The sequence below is a fragment of the Oncorhynchus tshawytscha genome, linkage group LG02, assembly GCF_018296145.1.
Source record: "Oncorhynchus tshawytscha isolate Ot180627B linkage group LG02, Otsh_v2.0, whole genome shotgun sequence".
NCBI lineage: Eukaryota > Metazoa > Chordata > Actinopteri > Salmoniformes > Salmonidae > Oncorhynchus > Oncorhynchus tshawytscha.
In genome coordinates, this window is record NC_056430.1 from 2,295,603 (window position 1) to 2,307,509 (window position 11,907).

Here is an 11,907-nt window from a genome sequence, read left to right on the forward strand (position 1 = left end):
AGATGGCTCGGTGTGAGACAGGATGTGTGTGTGGTATGGAGATGACTGGGTGTGAGACAGGAAGTGGGTGTAGTATGGAGATGACTGGGTATTCGATATGAGTGGACATGATTGACAGGTGAAAGGTTGTCTTGGAGACAGGATGGAAGACACACAGTGGCACTACTTGAGACCAGTGATGTCACCAGGTCTCTGCTTACTGCTGGGCCTCTCTGAACCCCCAGGACCCTCTCTGGCTCCAGACCAGCTAATGACCTTTTAGCCTTCAACATACCAGGATCAGCTGCCTTCTCTGGGCTGTAGAGCTTTGTGAACGTCCCTCCTCCTCCTCCATACTTGTACCACTTACTGTAGGCAAACTTCTGGGACTTCTTCCTACGACTCTTTCTACTCAGCTCTCCATCCACGCCTCCGTCTCCATCTGAGCCAAGACCGCAGGGAATGACATTGTCGCTGGCTGCTAACGTCAATGGTCCGTCCGTCGGGAGGTTGTCCACGGCCGCCTGTCTGACCAGCATGCGGTGGCCTGATGCGCGACGGTCAACAGACTTGGTGGCAAAGCCTACTGGGTAAAGTAGTCCAGAGCTGCCCTTACGGCCCAGGTATAGCCAGTCTCTTTGGTGAGGATGGGGGTTGTGAGGAGAGGCCGAGCTGGCTCTGACTGTACCCTGAAGGCCCACACAGTGGGGCAGGGAGCTACTGCGGGTCAGGGGGGCATGATGCCCCTGCTCCAGGCTGGTGGATGTCTGGTTAGGTACCGAACTATACAGACCTGGCCACCCTCCTCCCCTGTCCCCTCGCTGCCAAGCCATCCCAGCGCTGGCTGTAGGAGGCCTGTTGCTGGTCTTCATATCGAAGTGGAAGGAATCTTTGTAGGTGTAGGGCATTGGCAGGTCGATGCTGCCCTGTTTGGACAGGAGGGTCTTCCTGGGTCGGACTGTGTTCAGGTGTTTGTCCTCCACCACTGCATCGTTCTCTGAGATCAGCTTGGAGATTCTCTCTTCAAGACTCTGCTGGGCCTGGACTGAAACTGTGCTCCTGGGCTGAGACACGGTGAGTTCTGGCTGTGTGGGTGTGTGTGTGGCATTTAGCTGTGTGGGTGTGTGTGAAGGCTGTGTGAGTGTGTGTGTGGTGTTAGTTTGGTCAGGCTGTGTGTGGAAGGTGTCCTGCTGGTCGTGTATCTCCATACTAGACTCTGCCACTGACTCCATGCTGTGGTTGTGTGGTCCAGACCCAGGGTTGTGTGGTCCAGACCCAGGGTTGTGTGGTCCAGACCCAGGGCTGTGTGGTCCAGACCCAGGGTTGTTTTTGTGTGGTCCAGACCCAGGGTTGTGTGGTCCAGACCCAGGGTTGTGTGGTCCAGACCCAGGGTTGTATGGTCCAGACCCAGGGTTGTATGGTCCAGACCCAGAGTTGTGGGGTCCAGACCCAGAGTTGTGCCTTTGTGGTCCAGACCCAGGGTTGTGGTTGTGTAGTCCAGACCCAGGGTTGTGGGGTCCAGACCCAGGGTTGTGGTTGTGTGGTCCAGACCCAGGGTTGTGGTTGTGTGGTCCAGACCCAGGGTTGTGTGGTCCAGACCCAGGGTTGTGTAGTCCAGACACAGGATTGTGGTTGTTTAGTCCAGACCCAGGGTTGTGTGGTCCAGACCCAGGGTTGTGGTTGTGTAGGCCAGACCCAGGGTTGTATGGTCCAGACCCAGGGCTGGAGGTCTCGCTGTAGCCGGAGTCTGTGCTGTCGTGGCTCTGGGACTTCCCTCTAGACAGGAAGTTGTCTTGGTTCTGGGCCATCCCCCTAGCCAGAGAACCCTCCCACTGAGACAAGATGGCAGCCTGCTGTCTCCGCAGCGGGAGGTGGCGGGACAGGGTCAACACTGACTTCTCTCTATCTTTATCCTTTGTGCTCTCTCTCAGTTCATCCCTCGTATCCTCCGCTTCTCTCCTCCTCTTGGATAACTCTATACTCTGGTTCCCCCCAGCAGCCAGGAGGAGACCCTCTAACCCAGCCTGCTGCAGGGCCCAGCCTGTGTCTCTGTCTGTGTCTCTACCTGTTACTGTCCCACTCCTCTGGCCAGGGCTAGGGGAGAGGGTGGTGGTGGAAGCAGAGAGAGAGCTGCCATTCTCCAGACTACCTGGGTCCTGGCTGAGGGTATCTAGAGAGGGGCTTGAGGTGAGGGTATCCCTGGAACCCTGTAAACTGAATAGACTGTCCTGGTGACCTTGCAGACAGTGTCCCTGCAGACTGTCCTGACTGCCCAGGGAGGAATAGCCCTGTAGACTGTCCAAGCTGCTCACTGAGGAATGGCCCTGTAGACTGCCCAGACTGTCCATCGACCCCAGGGATGAGTGACCTTGCAGACTTGCTTGGTGTCCCTGCAGAGTGTCCATGCTGCTCAGGGAGGAGTGACCTTGTAAACTGCCCAGAGATCCGAGCGGCCTCTGCCCTGACCCGGAGCTGAGGCGTGCGTGGGCCTGTGTGCGGCGATGCTTGTAGAGGTTGCTCTGTGTCTTGAAAGAGATGCCGCAGGTGGTGCAGGGGTAGGGCCGCTCCCCGGTGTGGCAGCGCAGGTGTTTCTCCAGGACACTGGGCTTCATGCAGTCCCGGCCGCAGTGAGGACACAGGTGCTTCCCAGCGGACCTAGAGGGTCTGGCTGCAGACACAGAGGCCCTCAGGGACACATGCGCCCCCAGGCCTGACTGTGGGGCCTGCTGGTGCAGCTGCAGCCTGGCTGGTAGGTGGAGAGTCAGGAAGGGTGGGGAGTCTGTGGAGCCCTGCTGAGGGATGGACAGACGAAGGGTCGTGGAGTCCAAGGAGGCAGCTGGCTGAGCCTGGGGGTGTGAAGAAAGGCCTGGCACTGTGTGGAGGAACAAGGTGGTTAGAGGAGCCCGGAGTGGCATGCTGTTGTTGATGCTGTTCTCTCTCTGCTCTGACACGGAGCTGCTGCCAGGCGCTATCACATTCACCAAGCCTCGCTTGCCAGTCTCCATGGTAACAGCACTGCCAATGTTCTGACACAAGGTCTGTTGTTTAATTACCTGGAAAAGAAACAGTTTTCAGGATCACAGGATCTACTCAGCATTCTATGGATGATTACCAAGATCACAGCACAACTGGCTTACTGGTTGGCTGGCTGACTGACCAACCAGCATGTTAGAATAACTACACTCATGCTGTCCAGAGTCGCAGCGTAACCCTGTAGCCAGGATAACAAGATGCATTGGCTAACCAGGATCAACTCTAAGCTGTCTGAAAAGGAGTGCTGCAACCGGCTAGATGCTAGCTTACTATGTCAACGATTAAAGGGGACATAATTTTCTGAAGAGAGTGGTGTGGAATATACAGATAGATGGAGATGAAATCCCATGCAGAGCAGAGAGCGAGAAGAGAATGAGAGAGAGAGAATGAGAGTGAGAGAGAGAGAATGAGAGTGAGAGAGAAAGAAAGAGAACGAGAGAGAGAGAGAGAGAATGAGAGAGAAAGGGGAGAAGAACAGAGCACTAGAGAGAGAGAGAGAATGAGAGAGAGAGAATGAAAGAGAGAGAGATAGAAAAAGAATGAGAGAGAGAATGAGAGTGAGAGAGAAAGGGAAAGAAAGAGAACGAGAGAGAGAGAGAATGAGAGAGTTTGAGACAGAGAGAGAGAGAGTGAGGTAAGAGCATGACTTACCCAAGACACAGACCCACTGAGGACAAACACAAGACACAGATTGTACTCCTTATGGACTCAAACTGGAAATATATACAAGAAAACGTGTGTCCAAACTCAGTGTGTCCAAACACCCAGAGTGCCCTAGACCTTCTTTCTGTCTGAGGACCAACCAGGATCACCCAGCAACATAATAATACACACAGGCACAAATGACCTGAGAGCACAGCACTGAAGGGAGTGATTGAAAAAGCTTCTTCTACTTTCCCCAATGCACAAGTGGTTATCTCCACCCTGCTACCATAAAAAGCAAGTATTTCCTGTGACTGTGCCTCAAAACCAAATGTTTTCCTGGCCAACCACTCCACCCTGGACTAGAACAGCCTTAACGACCAGATCCAACTCTACAAGGCAGCAGTGCCCACCACTCCACCCTGGACTTTACGACAAGGTCCACCTCTACAAAGCAGCAGTGCCCAACACTCCACCCTGGACCTGAACAGCCTCTATGGCCAGGTCCACCTATACAAGGCAGCAGTGCCCACCACTCCACCCTGGACTAGAACAGCCTCTATGACCAGGTCCACCTATACAAGACAGCAGTGCCCACCACTCCACCCTGGACTAGAACAGCCTCTATGACCAGGTCCACCTCTACAAGACAGCAGTGCCCACCACTCCACCCTGGACTAGAACAGCCTCTATGACCAGGTCCACCTCTACAAGACAGCAGTGCCCACCACTCCACCCTGGACTTTACGACCAGGTCCACCTATACAAGACAGCAGTGCCCACCACTCCACCCTGGACTTGAACAGCCTCTATGACCAGGTCCACCTCTACAAGACAGCCCAGGCCGTGAGCAGGCAAACAGGCCCAACCCCCACTCTTACACTAGCCCAACCTAATGGCACGTACCAGATGCACAGCAGGCTCTGCTCACACTTACTGGTCTGAGGCCAAACCACACGACCAACAACATTGGACACTTTATGGAACACAAAGCCTTCATTAACTCTTCCTGGAATATCCAAGGCCTGAGGTCATCTGCCTTTGGCCTAAAGAGCAGGAACCTGGACTTCATCAAAGAAATCGGAAATACAGACATTGTCATCCTACAAGAAACATGGTATAGAGGAGATGGACCCACTGCTTGTCCTCTAAGTTACAGAGAGCTGGTAGTCCCATCCACCAAACTACCAAGTGTGAAACAGGGAAGAGACTCAGGGGGTATGCTAATTTGGTATAGAGCAGACCTAACCCACTCTATTAAATTAATAAAAATAGGACATTTTTTGACTAGAAATTCAAAAGGAAATGATCTTAACCGTGGAAAATGTCCTCCTGTGTGCTACCTATATCCCCCCACTAGAATCCCCATACTTTAATGAAGACAGCTTCTCCATCCTGGAGGGGGAAATCAATCATTTCGGGCGGCAGGGTAGCCTAGTGGTTTGAGCATTGGGCGAGTAACTGAAAGGTTGCATGTTCAAATCCCGAGCTGACAAGGTACAAATGTGTTGTTCTGACCCGGAACAAGGCAGTTAACCCACTGTTCCTAGGCTGTCATTGTAAGTAAGAATTTGCTCTTAACTGACCTACTTAAATAAAGGTTAAAAAAATGTATTATTATTTTTAAACAAAGGAGGGCCTACAGCAGCACCTAGATCTTCTGCACAGATTCTGTCAGACCCGGTCCCTGTCAGACCTGGTCCCTGTCAGACCTGGGCCCTGACAGTAAATCTCAGTAAGATTTTTAAAAATAATGGTGTTCCAAAAAAGGTCCAGTCTCCAGGACCACAAATACAAATTCCATCTTGACACCGTTGCCCAAGAGCACACAAAAAACTATACATACCTTGGCCTAAACATCAGCGCCACAGGTAATTTCCACAAAGCTGTGAACGATCTGAAAGACAAGAAGGGCATTCTATGCCATCAAAAGAAATATAAAATCGACATACCATTTAGGATCTTGCAAAAAATACTTGAATCAGTTATAGAACCCATTGCCCTTTATGGTTGTGAGGTCTGGGGTCCGCTCACCAACCAAGACTTCACAAAATGGGACAAACACCAAATTGAGACTCTGCACACAGAATTCTGCAAAAATATCCTCCGTGTACAACGTAGAACACCAAATAATGCATGCAGAGCAGAATTAGGCCGATACCCACTAATTATCAAAATCCAGAAAAGAGCCGTTAAATTCTATAACCACCTAAAAGGAAGCGATTCCCAAACCTTCCATAACAAAGCCATCACCTACAGAGAGATGAACCTGGAGAAGAGTCCCCTAAGCAAGCTGGTCCTGGGGCTCTGTTCACAAACACAAACACACCCTACAGAGCCCCAGGACAGCAGCACAATTAGACCCAACCAAATCATGAGAAAACAAAAATATAATTACTTGACACATTGGAAAGAATTAACAAAAAAACAGAGCAAACTAGAATGCTATTTGGCTCTACACAGAGAGTACACAGCGGCAGAATACCTGACCACTGTGACTGACCCAAACTTAAGGAAAGCTTTGACTATGTACAGACTCAGTGAGCATAGCCTTGCTGTTGAGAAAGGCCGCAGTAGGCAGACATGGCTCTCAAGAGAAGACAGGCTACGTGCTCACTGCCCATAAAATGAGGTGGAAACTGAGCTGCACTTCCTAACCTCCTGCCCAATGTATGACCATATTAGAGAGACATATTTCCCTCAGATTACACAGATCCACAAAGAATTCGAAAACAAATCCAATTTTGATAAACTCCCATATCTACTGGGTGAAATTCCACAGTGTGCCATCACAGCAGCAAGATTTGTGACCTGTTGCCACGAGAAAAGGGCAACCAGTTAAGAACACACACTATTGTAAATACAACCCATATTTATGCTTATTTATTTTATCTTGTGTCCTTTAACCATTTGTACATTGTTAAAACACTGTATATATATAATATGAAATTTGTAATGTCTTTATTGTTTTTGAAACTTCTGTATGTGTAATGTTTACTGTTAATTTTATTGTTTATTTCACTTTATATATTCACTTTATATATTATCTACCTCACTTGCTTTGGCAATGTTAACACATGTTTCCCATGCCAATAAAGCCCTTGAATTGAATTGAATTGAATTGAATTGAATTGAATTGAATTGAGAGAGAGAGAGAGAGAGAGACACAGAGAGAGAGAGAGAGAGAGAGAGAGAAAGAGAGAGACAGGGGGAGAGAGAGAGAGAGAGAGAGAGAGAGAGAGAGAGAGAGAGAGAAGAGAGAGAGAGAGAAAGAGAGAGAGAGAAAGAGAGAGAGAGAAAGAGAGAGAGAGAGAGAAAGAGAGAGAGAGGTAAAAGTGTGACTCACCCTAAAGAGAAAGAGAGAGAGAGAGAGAGAGAGAGACAGGGGATGTTCAGTGTGCTGCGTGGCTATATTGATGAAAAACAGATTCCATGGGACCGAATGGTGGGCTTTTGTGCAGATGAGGCTCCATCTACCACGGGATGTTGGGCAAGGGATGTTGGCAGAGGGAGACAGATTCATAACACTTTAGTTATGAATCTGTCTCCTTCTGCCACGGCAAAAGAGCTGAGCGCAGAACTCAGAGATATGCAGCAGGAAACTTGTAAACTACATCGCGCACGCCTGTTCACAAAACTATCTAGAGATATGAGATCAGAGCATGACAATGTTTAACTTCACATAGAGGCTTGGGTGTTATCGAAGGGAAATGTTGTTGTTTTTAAAAAATTTATTTGGAGAGGAACTGACTTTCTGTGTAATGAAAAGAAAATGTGTCTCCTTGCCTTTGTAACAGCCGTATTTGGGAAACTGAATGAACTGAATGGAAGCATGCAGGGGAAATACAACAACATTCTACAGATGAGTGACCGAATCAGCGAAATCCATGTTGACATGCCAGTAAGTGAAATCGAACAGCTGATCGAGCTGTCATGTGACCGAATGCTGCAGGCAACACATTCACAGGTTACTATGGAGGGAAAGAGAGAGGTCTGTAAGAGCATGACTCACCCTAGAGAGAGAGAGAGAGAGAGAGGTAAAAGCGTGACTCACCCTAAAGAGAAACAGAAAGAGAGAGAGAGAGAAAGAGAGAGAGAGAGGGGGGGAGAGAAAGAGAGAGATAGAGAGAGAGACAGAGAGAGATAGAAACTGAGCTGCACTTCCTAACCTCCTGCCCAATGTATGACCATATTAGAGAGACATATTTCCCTCAGATTACACAGATCCACAAAGAATTCGAAAACAAATCCAATTTTGAAAAACTCCCATATCTACTGGGTGAAATTCCACAGTGTGCCATCACAGCAGCAAGTTTTGTGACCTGTTGCCACGAGAAAAGGGCAACCAGTGAAGAACAAACACCATTGTAAATACAACCCATATTTATGCTTATTTATTTTATCTTGTGTCCTTTAACCATTTGTAAATTGTTAAAACACTGTATATATATATAATATGACATTTGACACCCTATAGAGAGAGAGATCAATAAGAGCTTGACTCACCCTAGAGCAGGGGTTCATGACCCCATTTTGATATCTGAGAATTCTTGTGACAAATTATGTAACGAACTGACAATGTTTAATTTTTTAATTGGGGCTGTCAATTGCAAATTATTTTAAGAGGATTTTTGATTGTATTCTCAACTCACCATCATATACTGTTAAAGGATTGGTGCATCTCCCCCTCGGGATGGTTGAGCTTATGTAGGCTAATGAGATTATCATGAGGTTGTAAGTAACAAGAACATTTCCCAGGACATAGACATATCTGATATTGGCAGAAAGCTTAAATTCTTGTTAATGTAACTGCACTGTCCAATATACAGTAGCTATTACAGTGAAAGAATGCTACATAATTGTTTGAGGAGAGTGCAGTTATGAACTTGAAAATGCATTAATAAACCAACTAGGCACCTTTGGGCAGTCTTTGTATTATATTTTACCAGATATCATTTGTTATACTCTCCTGCATTCATTTCTCATTTCCATAAATTTCAAAGTGTTTCCTTTCAAATGGTACCAAGAATATGCATACCCTTGCTTCAGGGCCTGAGCTACAGGCAGTTAGATTTGGGTATGTCATTTTAGGTCCTGAGCTACAGGCAGTTAGATTTGGGTATGTCATTTTAGGTCCTGAGCTACAGGCAGTTAGATTTGGGTATGTCATTTTAGGTCCTGAGCTACAGGCAGTTAGATTTGGGTATGTTATTTTAGGAGAAAATTGAAAAAAAGGGGTGGCTCCTTAAGAGGTTTTTATTTTATTTTATTTCACCTTTATTTAACCAGGTAGGCTAGTTGAGAACAAGTTCTCATTTACAACTGCGACCTGGCCAAGATAAGCAAAGCAGTGCGACACAAACAACAGCACAGAGTTACACATGGAGTTAACAAACATACAGTCAATAATACAATAGAAAAATCTATATACAGTGTGTGCAAATGTAGTGAGATTTGAGAGGTAAGGCAATAAATAGCCTATGGTGGCGAAGTAATTACAATTTAACAATTAAACACTGGAGTGATAGATGTACAGAAGATGAGTGTGCAATTAGAGACACTGGGTTGCAAAGAAACAAGAAAATAAATAACAGTATGGGGATGAGGTATTTGGATGGGCTGTTTACAGATGGGCTATGTACATGTGCAGTGATCCGTCACTAACTTTAAGCTGATGATTAAAGTTAGTGAGGTAGATATGGGTCTCCAGCTTCAGTGATTTTTGCAATTTGTTCCAGTCACTGGCAGCAGAGAACTGGAAGGAAAGGCGGCCAAAGTAAGAATTGGTTTTGGGGGTGACCGGTGAGATATACCTGCTGGAGCGCGTGCTACGGCTGGGTGCTGCTATGGTGACCAGTGAGCTGAGATAAGGTGGGGCTTTACCTAGCAAAGACGTATAGATGGAAGGGTAGACGCCTCATAGATGGACGCCTTACTATCCAAGATGGCGTAGCAGTCAGACGTATTTGTCCTTCGTCTTGTCGTGTCCCATGTACGTATATATATTTTTCTATATTTTTCTTTGCATATCTTTTTATATTTTTCTAAACCCTTACTTCAAAATACTCTCCTGCAACCCGCCTCAGCCAATGTGGTGTGGACCTGCTTTTTCTCTAAATTACTTTTCTTTGCCTCTATTACTGTAATCTCTCCAACATCAACTAGCCAGCTAACTAGCCAGCTAACGGTCATCAGCTAACCTTTAGCTCGGAAAGCTCTCGCCAGTTTGTACAATGCGATTCAACCAGAGCATACCGGACCTATTTTTCTCTCCATATCCCCGGATTCCTATCGCAAGCTCTGAACCTAGAACCTTCCGACCATTGCAGCTAAAGTCCCCTGACTGCTAGCTGTCTACAGCACAACGAACTGTTGGCTTATGAGGCCCATCGAATACATTCCGAAGCCACTAGCTAGCAGTCAGCTATCTTTTGCTAGCGGTCATCAGCTACCTTTACCCCGGACAACTCTCGCCAGTCTGTACAGCGCGACTCAAACCAGAGCTAGTCGGACTTATTCTTCTCTATATCTCTGGATTCCTACCGCAAGCTCTGAACCTATTTCTATTTTTTATTATGATATTTTTTATGCCCCTGGAATTATAGCAGCTAAGAACCCCTGAACGCACAGCCGCTAATCTGCGGCCTGCAAGCTATCTAAAGCACATTGGACTGCTGTCTTAAGAGGCCCTTCGGACATATTTATTCGGCCACTGTACATATTTTGCCAATTGGCCTGGTTTACCACACGGAGCCCTGCTGATCCGTCCGCTGATGTAACTGCACGAGGGGGGCACAACAGACTTCCCTCTGTCGCATCATCCCTCTAAGGCCTTTCTGTTAGCCTGCTATCCCCGAGCCGATGCCTGAAGCCACGCACTGGACTTGTATGATCACCCGGCTATGCATGCCTTTCCCTAACATCACCATGCCATGTCGATTGCTGTTCTGGTTTGTAACTATTGTTTTATTTCACTGTAGAGCCTCTAGCACTGCTCAACACGCCTTGGCTAACAATTTAGTTCCACCTCCCACACACGCAGTGACATCACCTGGTTTAAATGCTATTTCTAGAGACAATATCTCTTTCATTATCATTATATGCACAGTTTTACCCCCACTGTATTCACATCCTACTATACCTTTGTCTGTACATTGTGCCTTGAATATATTCTACCGTGCCCAGAAATCTGCTCCTTTTACTCTCTGTTCTGAACGTACTAGGCGTCCAGTTCTGTTAGTCTTTATCCGTACCCTTATCCTACTCCTCCTCTGTTCCTCTGGTGATGTAGAGGTTAATCCAGGCCCTGCAGTGTCTACCTCCCCTCCCATCCCCCAGGCTCTCTCATTTCTTGACTTCTGCAACCGTAAAAGCCTTGGTTTCATGCATGTTAGCATTAGAAGCCTCCTCCCTACGTTTGTTTTATTCACTGCCCTAGCACATTCCACCAATCTGGATGTCCCAGCCGTGTCTGAATCCTGGCTTAGGAAGACCACCAAAAATCTTGAAATTTCCATTCCTAACTATAACATTTTCCGACAAGATAGGACTGCCAAAGGGGGCGGTGTAGCAATTTACTGCAAAGATAACCTGCAGAGTTCTGTCTTACTATCCAGGTCTGTACCCAAACAATTTAAGCTTCTACTTCAAAAAATGAACCGTTCCAGAAACAAGTCTCTCACCATTGTCGCTTGCTATTGACCACCCTCTGCCCCCAGCTGTGCACTCGACACCGTATGTGATCTGATTGCCCCCCATCTATCTTGACCTAAACTGGGACATGCTTAACACCCCGGCCATCCTACAATCTAAGCTTGATGCCCTCAATCTCACACAATTTATCAATGAACCTACCAGATATAACCCCAAATCCATAAACACCGGCACCCTCATAGATATCATCCTAACTAACTCACCCTCCAAATACACCTCTGCTGTTTTCAACCAAGATCTCAGCGATCACTTCCTCATTGCCTGCATCCGTAAGGGGTCTGCGAGCAAACGACCACCCCTCATCACTGTCAAACGCTCCCTAAAACACTTCTGCGAGCAGGCCTTTCTAATCGACCTGGCCGGGGTATCCTGGAAGGACATTGACCTCATCCCGTCAGTTGAGGATGCCTGGTCATTCTTTAAAAGTAACTTCCTCACCATTTTAGATAAGCATGCTCCGTTCAAAAAATGCAGAACTAAGAACAGATACAGTCCTTGGTTCACCCCAGACCTGACTGCCCTCGACCAGCACAAAAACAT